The sequence below is a fragment of the Mustela lutreola genome, chromosome 2 (genome assembly GCF_030435805.1).
Source record: "Mustela lutreola isolate mMusLut2 chromosome 2, mMusLut2.pri, whole genome shotgun sequence".
Taxonomy (NCBI): domain Eukaryota; kingdom Metazoa; phylum Chordata; class Mammalia; order Carnivora; family Mustelidae; genus Mustela; species Mustela lutreola.
Window position 1 is genome coordinate 152,622,557 of NC_081291.1, and position 10,581 is coordinate 152,633,137.

A 10,581-nucleotide genomic window follows, 5' to 3' on the forward strand; every position below is an offset into this window, starting at 1 on the left:
TTGTTGACAGGAGATGTACTAAAATAGTGCTAATTTACTCCAGCTCTCCTATATTCGAATGTTGACCACACATCCTCTCCATCGCCTTTCCTTCCATTGGGTCACCCTGTGCCCTGGCTGCTTGACTGAATTCAGGTGTTCCTCTTCTAACCCTAGAGTGACTCCACGGATTTCCACATTGTCTCAAGACAGCTTCTCTGTTGATCTTCTGTGAGGTAAGAGAAAAGGAAATGTAAAAAACATATGTATTATTGAAACCTAAATGATTTGGTACCTCTGACAGTAAGTCTCCAAAAGTGGTCATCAATGAGCCATGACTTCCAGGATTCATACCTTTGTCCTGTTCCCTCCCATGTTGAATCTGGGTGGGTCTTCTGTGAAGCTGAGTCATGAGAGAACTTGCAGCTTTGCTGTCTTGGAATATTCAGTCTTAGGACACTCCCTCTAGAATCCAGGTGCCATTCTGTGGAAAGCCCAGGCCACATGGAAAAGCGATGTACAAGCAGTCTAGCTAACAGCTGTAGCTGGGCTCTTGTGTGATTTGACACCCCGTGAGTGAATTATTTGGATGTGATGAGCCCACCTGAATCTTCAGATGGCTAGTGTCTCCATGGTTGACTTCCTATTGCAACCACGTGTGAGTCTCCAAGAAAAATCTACCTGTTAGGCCCGGTCGACCCATAGAACCATGAGAAACATAGATAACCTTTTTTAAGTCACTAAGTCCTGTGTAGTTTGTTACATAGCCACAGATAACTGAAACAGGGATAATCTCCTATCCTGCCTCTCTAATTGCCCCTGCTTTTCTGAGCACTTAACATACTGCATTGTTTATTTACCTTTCCTTTTCCTCAGTGAGGTCATAAGCAATTTGAGGAAAGGGATCAGGCCTTTTTAGTCTTTTCTGTTTAGACCCTAGCATACAGCCTGGCATATAGTATACACTTATGTGTGAATAAGTAATGGAGAGTTGGTTTTATGTCAGATTTTATTGTATCTGAAGCAAAATGATCCCTGAAGGGAATAAGAGTTTTGAATTTAACAGATAGACTAAAAATAAAAATAAATCTGTTTTTAATAATGTATATTTCGGTTTTGAGACGTGAGGGGAAGACTTGAGAAAGATTGTACAGTTTGTTCTTGAATAAAGGGATATGTAGGTGGCCTCAAGTTGGATAGAATGATATACTATGATGTAAAAATAAACTGATTTCAGTGTGGTGAAAAAATTAATGAATACTGTTATGCTGAAAATACACAAATTTAATTAAAAAAAACTGATTTCATTGTTACTGTCAGTATTTTCTGCTGAAGAACTGAGACAGGGAGTGATCAATTCATGAGTAACCTGTTTAGTGGCCATATATGTATTAGAATTTCAATAAGTATTTTGAATTGCATGAATTTGTTTTTACCTATCCTCAAACAGTTTTTAACAAAATGTTTTAAAAAGCATTATGCTTATATAGCAGCTAAAAACTCTGTTTTATCATCCCACTTTAAACAGAAAAATATAAAATAGAAAAATGGAAAACAGTGCATTTTGAAACCTCAAGGAGAGTGTGGCCTTGATGTGCATTTTCACTGAACTAAGGTTGTTACTATGGTTACAGATTGCACTGCTGTTGGGTGTGGCTCCTTGATTTTGACCAAGCACCATTTTTAACATCAGTGTGGTCCTAGAAATGTGACGAAAAATGGCATTAAAACTTCATAATTTCAGAAGTATGGACCTGTATGAATCTAAAAAAAAGAAAAAAAAAAAAGAATTGTTTAGTAGGAGAGTTGTGATGGAGATTATGTCAGAAAAACCCAGAATTTTTAGAAACTTCTTGACTGCATGTAACGAAGAGTTTGAATAAAGCAGATTTGGGTAGCAGTATTTTTATAAAATATGGAGGAGCTATTTTTAACTACTTAAAATTGGCTAAAGATTAGGGTGCCTGGGTGACTCAGTGGGTCAAGGGTCTTCTTCCTTCATCTCAGATTATGATCCCAGAGTCCTGGGATGGAGCCTGGCATCGGGCTTCTTGCTTCTCTCTCTACCTGCCACTCCCCCTGGTTGTGTGCTCTCTCTCACTTGCTCTCTCTCTCTGACAAATAAAATAAAATATTTTTAAAAATTGGTTAAGGATTTGGTAGCTCTGAAACATTTAAAAGATAACAAACAGTGAATTCAAGTGTGTAAAAACTTGGGAGAGAGCAATGAGATTCAGAAGTTATAATCAATCTAATTATATTTAAAAACAAGAATATGACAAATGGGCAAAAACCTACATTTAACTTACCATGAATTAGAAGGGTCACATCTACTAACTTGGGACATTTGTATCAACCTTAAAATGTCAGATTATTCTATTATTTTTGTATGTCGTGTGCACTGTTTTTCAGTTTCATCCGTCAACAGACTTTCTTGCAAATATTCAGCCCAATGTTACAATATTTTTTAAGGTGCAAAGTGAATACGGAACAAGAAGTGCAGAATAATATGTGCTTGTCTATGTGACATGATTAATTGGTATACACTCTCAGATGCTTGTAGCCCAGAATCTAAATCTTCAATGATGGTTTCCTTTTGTGACAATTTCATGTGCTTTTCACAGAATATCCATATGCTTCCAGATTTCCCACTCATAGGTGGAACCATATGACTGCTTTTGACCAGTGGCTTATGAGCAGAAGCGGTATGGATCACTCCCAAGGCCAACCATTTAAGAGCCCACAGTAGTGACCCTTAAAGCATATAATTGAAATGTCTGGGTCCCGAGTCACTATTTGGAAGGGAGTTTGCCTTAACAGGTGCCAGGCCCACAACAGATGCGTGTGAGAAAGAAATGAAGCTTTATATGTTAAGGTTTCAAGGCTTTGAAAGATAGCTTTTCACCTGATTTATAAAACCAATCACAGTTTGAGAAAATGATACATATTTTGCTTGGAGAAGATGGATTGAGATATGTATTGATTATAAATTAATAAAAACCTAGAGTTATTGTAGGGTTTAGTAATTTAATTTGCTCATCTGACAATAGACTCTCAGGATTGGAAGCAGTCTTAGAAGCTAGGTAGTCCAATCTCTGCCCTGCTCCTACCCTCACCCCTTCACCTCGCCATATTTTCTTTTCCACAGTTAAAATATCATATTTTCCACTAGTCCTTGTATGATGACCTTTGGACCTCCCTCCTGCTCAGTGTGGCTTGCTGATTTTACGAAGTGTTAACATCACAGCAAGCACTCTCCTTTCCACTTGGAATGATCCATCAGTATGTCCATGGACGTTTGATCGCTCTGGCCTGCCTTCAGCAAGAATCCTGTTAGGTTGGTTTGGCCAGAATTCCTCCTTTCCCCGGTGTTGTCTCTTAAGAATTTTCCATCAGTTGACCTCCACCCTGCTCCTCACTGTATATTCCCACTGCCCAAGCTGTGTTCCATGTTGACCCCAGTCTCTACCCCTCACTGCAAGTGGTCCCTGTACCTATTGCAATGGTTCTGAATAAAGTTCGCCTTACTATAACTTAATGGTGTCATTAAATATTTTTTCTTTAACAAAGATGTTATTTCTATTATCATACAATACTCATAACCTATACTTAGCTTACTGCATGAGGGTTTTCAGCTAATCAATGGAATTGTGTTAAATGGAAAGTGTCTAATAGTCAAATGGCAATCTAAATGAAATCTCAAGGTTTCTATCTTGGAAGGCAAAAATAACCAACCTCTCCCTAGGTTACTATATCCAGAGACTTGAGCTGTGCTCAGGCAGCCATGTTGGACCTAGCGTGATCACACACACACAAAAAAAACAGTTTATGATTATAGACAGCCTTGGTTCCAGCCAAGTTCCTGTAGTCAATTCTTTCTTCTGCTTTAGCTCCCAAAGCACTAGAACAGAGTTTGAGAAATTTCACGAAACTTCAAGATGTTCTTTCAGCTTGTTAGTACAATGAGAAAGAAAAGATCATTTTGTCCAACCTCCTTCCCATGTCAGTGACAGATCACTTGGCCTCTACTTGAGGATTTTTAGATTGCTCATCTGTGGATGAAGTGCTTTTGTTATCAGAATTTTCTGTGTATTGAGCTGATACAAGTTACCCTCTTAACTTCTTCCTCTTGGCTCTAGTTCTGCTTTCTGGAGGAACATCGACTTAAGTTGAGTGCTTTCTCCATGTGTTAGCAATGCCAATGGATTGTACTTTTCCTAAGTCTGCTCTCCAAAGTAAATATCTTAGGTTTTCGCAACCATCTCATCATCCTGTCCTCTGTGACTCCCTGCTGCTTTCTCCTTTGTCAACATGACACTTGCCATGTGTCATCTGAGTAGGGCATTTACTATGGCAGTGGTTCTGATTGCTTCCTTTGGTCCAGTCACTGTACTTCTAGAAAGAGCACTTAAGATTTTATTAATTTTTATGGGGGTCATACCACAATGACTTAAAGGAAAATACTAGATCAGTGGTTTTAAAAACAGACTGCAAATTAAAATCACCTGGTGAAGCTTTTAAAAAATACTGATGCATGGGAACCTGAGTGGCTCAGTCAGTTAAGTATCCAGCTCTTGATTTCAGCTCAGATCATGATCTCAGGGCCCCACTATCTGGGCCTACATTGGGCTCTGTACTGAGCGGGGAGTTTGCTGGAAGAGATTCTCTCTCCCTCTGCCTCTGCTTCTTTCCCCCACACTCTCTCTCTCAGTCTCTCTCTAAAATAAATAAATCTTTAGAAAAAGTAAAATAAAAAATACTGATGCCTAATGTTCTGGCGCTAACCAAATAAACCAGCATCTCTGGAGGGAAGGCCCACATACAGGTATTTTTTAAATATGCTTCAGCAATTCTACTGTGTAACAAAATGGGTTTTGCTCTTAAGTGATGTTTCTCTCCACCTATGTGTAAATGCACTGTTGAAGTTTGAATGTAAATATCAGATTTTGTTCTGTTCCAGTGTAATTATCTCTAATAATAAGATTCCCAGAATATCCAAATGTAATTTTATGAGGTCAATTTTCAACTAAATTAGAATATTGAAATTGCTATTGATGTCCACGAAATGTTTAGAAAAGTTTGGAAAGCATTTTGAAAAAGCATAAAGATTAATTCATTTCAACTTCATTTTTCTTATCTTATTGAATTTATGCACAACATAATTGTACTGTATATAAAAGCATTCTGCCATCATAGTATGAATAAATTTGGATGATCATCAATAGCAAATGACATGGCCCAGTAAGCATGGGATAAAAGAGTGGTTTTCCAAATTCAAGGTCTTTCCAAATAAAACAAGCATTAATGCTATGCTAGTTGGCTCTCTTTTTATTCAAAGCACTGGGTTATAAGGCGTATCGAAATTAAACTACTTTTTGGTCCCTTGACTTTTGATATCTTTCAGCTGTTAAAAGGAGCATTCTTTCAGATAGTTTGGCAGCAGAAAGCTTTCAGTCTGGCACATCTGAAATTAATCACAGTATTGAGTAAGAGTTAAGAGGAACAACTGTAATTACTTAAATTTGCATTTCTGGGGCATTTGGCAAAGGCATTTTTTTTCTGAAGTTGTTAATATTGCCTGAATATTTCAGTGTAATGAATGAGAATTTCACAAAAGTCAATGTTATTAGACCTTTATTTAAAAGGCCAGAAGCAGCCCTCATGTAGTAACCCCCATTATTTTTGGTATATTGAGTACATTGTTGATGATGATCATAATGTACAATTTTGAAGGCATTAGTTCATAGGCTAAGGCATCATACATTGATACTTATAATATCTGTCATACCTATCTGTAAAATGAATTATGGGTAGTCTGAAGGAATAGTGTTTTATTTTCGTTTTTTATTTTATCCAAAGGAATAGTGTTTACACCATTCAATTGAAAATTTTAAAAAAGGTCAGGAAACATTTGCAGGAAGTGGTAAGAAGTTTACGGTAATTGCACATAAAACTTATCATTAAGCTCCCTTGCTATCCAAGTCAAAAGAAGAAACACAGTGCTTATCTATGTCGTGGCCTCTTTATGTTGCCATAAAGGCATTCCTTTCTCCTCAGCTACCATCTTGTGTTTTTTCTTTTCTTTTTTCTATTTCTGTACTTATTAGGCCTTAACCTAGAGATTCAGTCTTGCTTGATTTTAACTCCATTCTAATCCTGTCTGTGTTTAAGGGGGCCCCAAGAAGATCAAGTAACAAGTTAAGATTGATGCTTGTCTTCCTTTGACTTCTCCCTTTCAGATCTGTTAACCAAGTTTTGTTTTGAGACTGTGGAGAAATCATACACTCCATTTGCTAGAATGGAGTGTCTGATATACCTTCCTAGATATCTTGAGTCTCATTGCTATTACCCTAAGACTGGGATCTCCTCAGGGACTAGGGGTCAGCTTATGCTTAGAAAGCTAGCAGTCAGACTTTGCCACACAAAAGACTCATGGATCTGTGAGTCCCGTGGGCTCAGTATAATGGGATTTTTCTCTACAAATTTCTTATTTCCCTCCCAGGCCTGGTGGGCTAATCCTAGCACGTGTTCCTCATAGCACTGATAGAAGCATAAGAGGGCAAATGGAAACATAGGCCTTTCAGGCTGTAGCTTGAATGGTCACATCATCACTTCTACCTTATACTTTTGCCAAAGCAAGTCACGTAGCTGAATCCAGACTGAGGGTTAGAGAAATATACGTGGAACCTTTAAAAACTCCAAAGTCATATGGCACACTGTTGAAGCAAGGAGGATTGTTGAAAGGTATAAAGCCTTACTTAAATACACTTAAAAATTGTGATTTCAATCTTTACAATGAAATACTAGATTGCTAAATTATTATTTTGAGAGAAGAGTGCTGGTTCATTTATCAATTCATTTCTTTCAACAAATATTTGAGAACCCAGTACAAATGCATCTGCTTTTTCTTCTGACTCACCACATAAAAGTCACACAGTCTTGGGTAATTCACTTAATGGTTTTTTTATTGTTGTTGTTTTTTAACCTTTTCTGGTTTTGATGTATAATTCTGTAAATTTTAACATATTTTAATTAATATTTTACTCTTTCTGTTGAATTTAGAAACCTTACCACCATATCTCCCTTTATGTTTCAATTGTAATATTCATTAACTATATGTTTATTGGACAACCCATCAGAAAATGATATAATTTTTACTTTCAACTACTAAAGAATGTACAGTCTACTTATGCAGGTTCTTACCTTTTGTGTTGCTCTTCTTTTATTTTCAAATCTATTTCCCTCTGGCATCTTTTTCCTTTCACCTAAAGAAACTCCTTTTGCAATTCTTTCATAGCAGGTTTTTACTGGTGATGAATCCCCTTAGTTTTCATCCATTTGATAATGTCTTTATTTTGTGAATGAAAGTTATTTTTACCAGTTTAAATAGTTTAAACTAGTTTTACTAGTTTAAATACATTTTAAAATTGTGATTTCAATCGTACAATATCATCTTTGTTCCAATGCTTTCTTTGTGATGACCAATCTAGAGTCATTTAAATAGTTACTCTTCTATATGTAATACATTAATTCTAACTGCTTTCAAGATTTTTCTTTATCTTTGATGTTTATTAGTTTGATTATGATGCAATAGGGCATAGATCTTTTTTTTAAGTGTATCCTATTGGGGGTTTGCTGAACTTCTTGGATCTGTAACTTTATATCTTTATCCAAATTGGAAAGTTTTCAGACATGATTTCTCCAAATGCATTTCTCTTTTTCTGGAACTCTAATGACAGAAATGTTAGACCTTTTGATGCTGTCCTCAAGTTTTAAGACTGTTCATTTTTTCTTTAAACTATTTCCTCTCTATTGTTCAGACTGGATAATTTCTATGATCTATCTAATCTATCATTAACTTTTTCCTCCTCCATTCTTCTATGTAGCTCATTCAGTGATTCTTTTCTTTTTTTCTTCTTCTTAATTTTAGTAATTGTATTTTTCAGTTTTAAGATTTCTGTTTGATTCTCTTTTAAAACTTCTATTTCTCTGATAACACTTTGTATCTTTCCATTTGTTTTAAGAATGTTACATTTTTTTTAGCATTTTAGGGTAACTTCTTTAATGTCTTTAATAATTTACCATCTGATTCATATTAATTGATGTCTGTTGATTTCTTTTCCATTAGTAATTTGTCAGATTTTCTTTATTCTTTTATAAGTTGAATAATTTGGGGTTGGATGCTAGGCATTTTGAATATTAAGTTATGAGGATCTGGGTCCTGGTTGAATCCTATGGAGAATGTTTTATTGTTGTTTTGTTTTGTTTTAGTAGGCGGTTGAGTCAGTTAGGTACTGGCTGCAATGTCTGAAATGCTTATGTGGACTATGGTTCAAGTGTCCTTATACTGTTTAAAGCTTTTGCTATTATTCAGCATTCTCCTGCATGTGTCCCACCTGGGGGCCTGTCTGAGGCTTGGGTGGTTGTCTACTTCCTACTTCAGTCCTCAAGGCTTTTGATATATTGTTTATGGTCAGATCCACTACTCAGCTCAGGAGTAAACCCAAGGGCTCATATAAAATGTTTGGGTCCTTTTCTTTCTCCACTGGCTTCCCTAGATGGTCTGGCTCCTAGGGTTCCTCCTTCCTTGTCCGCTGCTAGTCTCCTTACACTACATACATGTCCTGAGTCTCCCTCTGCTTCCAGAAGCAAGTGGCAGGAGGATGGAAGGGAAAATGAAGATTTTCCTCCATGGTCCTTGAATCACAGAGTTTCTCTGGTTAGAGAGAAGCATTCTCTTCCCTTCAAGTATCTACCTCTTGTTGCCACATGGCTACAGCTTCAAGACTGGGGCTTGCTGGAGATAAAGTTGAGAGGGAAAGAAAAAAGACCATAAATTTCTCTATAGTCTATCCTCCTTTGAGAGGCTCCACTTTCCAGTACTAAGAACAAAAAACAAAAAACAAACAAACAAAATTCTCTTGGAGCTCTTTTTGTCCATGCCTGCTATACTATTCTGTGACTTGTGCTGACTCAAAGACAAAAAAATATGGATGGAAAAGAACAAAACAAGGAAACTTTCCACTGATTTCTTCTACTTTGAGTTCTGGTTTTCTTCACCAAATCACCTGCTCCCATTTACTTAGAGCTGTCATGGAGCATTCACTGCATGCATTTTGGGAGGGACTTTTGGTCAACTCAGATGATAAGATAGAGTGGACTTGCTTATCTCATCTTCCCCAGAACTAGAAACCTCACTTAAGTTTTGTAAACTTTAGTTATTTCATCTTCAAAGTAGATGTGATTAATACTTGCCTCTTCTAACTCCCAGGATATTTACAGAAATAAAATGAAATGGCATATTTGACATTGTTTTGTAAACTGTAAGGTACCCTAGGATTGTGATCATGGTGATATATTGACTTTTGAATACCTACATGCAATTTGAAAACATTTTATCCTGTTTCAACTTTTTCACTTTTGGTGGTTCCCTAAACATACACAGACATGTTAATAAATATTACAGTGCCTGAAAAGTTGAGAACCCATGTTAAACAAAGCTAAACAGCTTTTACTACAGCAGAAATTCCTAGAGTCTCTGAAAGGTTACTGTACATTTTGAGTTCCCAAGAAATAATTGAATAGGTTTAGGGACTTGTCTGTCAGCTATTTTCCTTGCTATTGGTCTTTTAAGCAGAAATAAATGGAGAACTATATATTATAATTACATTCTAGAAAAGTCTTCTCTATGGTATCTTTAACATTGAATAAGAGTATTGTAAGCCTTGGCAAAATCTTTACACCTTTTAATTACCTGTCAAATGGAAAGTCTTGCTCAGTGACAGGCATGTGACTATAGAAAGAAAAGATATTTGGGGAGGACATGAGGCTTTAAAGAACCACAGACACAAAATAAAATAATGTATATTTGGTTATCTTTCTAAAGTTCCATTCAAGGCTTTATTTTTCACAACATGGTCTATTATGTAAAAGTAATTAGAAGGCCCTCTTAGAATCTGGGACTGCCACAAAAATCCAGGCTATGTACTTGTACCATTTGTTATATTAGAGATAAAGCCCAGGTGTTTAGCAAAGTGTTATCTGAATCCTTGTTTACAACTCCTGCTTCTTTCAGTTAAAAAGTAATTTTAAGAATTAAGGAACATAACACAGTAGTAAATTGTATGTATGTAACCTCATTTTCTTGTAGGACTCCTGTTTCCTATCTTTAATGGTCAAGACTGGACACAATTCAAAATAATTTTTCTCTTCGACTTTAGGTTTTTGTGTAAGTAAGTTTATATAAACAAAAGAAATGCAAGGAGATTGATACTTATTAAAAGAGAAAATGAAGACAGTATAGCTTTAGACAAGGAATTTGGTATTTTGAAGGTAAAGCATGGATGTTAATTTATGAATCTATACAATACAAAGAAATTCAATACAAAGAAATCTAATTCTAGAAAGGGATCATTAAAATGCCAATCTATTGATTTATATGTGTACTTCAGAAGGTAGTAAGTAGAGGTAGTAAGTAGAGAAACTTACATGTACTGAAGACCTGAACTTTGGTCAAGAATCGTCTTTTTAAAAAGGTAATCATTATGCATTTTATCACATTATAATCCAGCTCTAATTATGGCCCTAGTTCACCGCTACTTC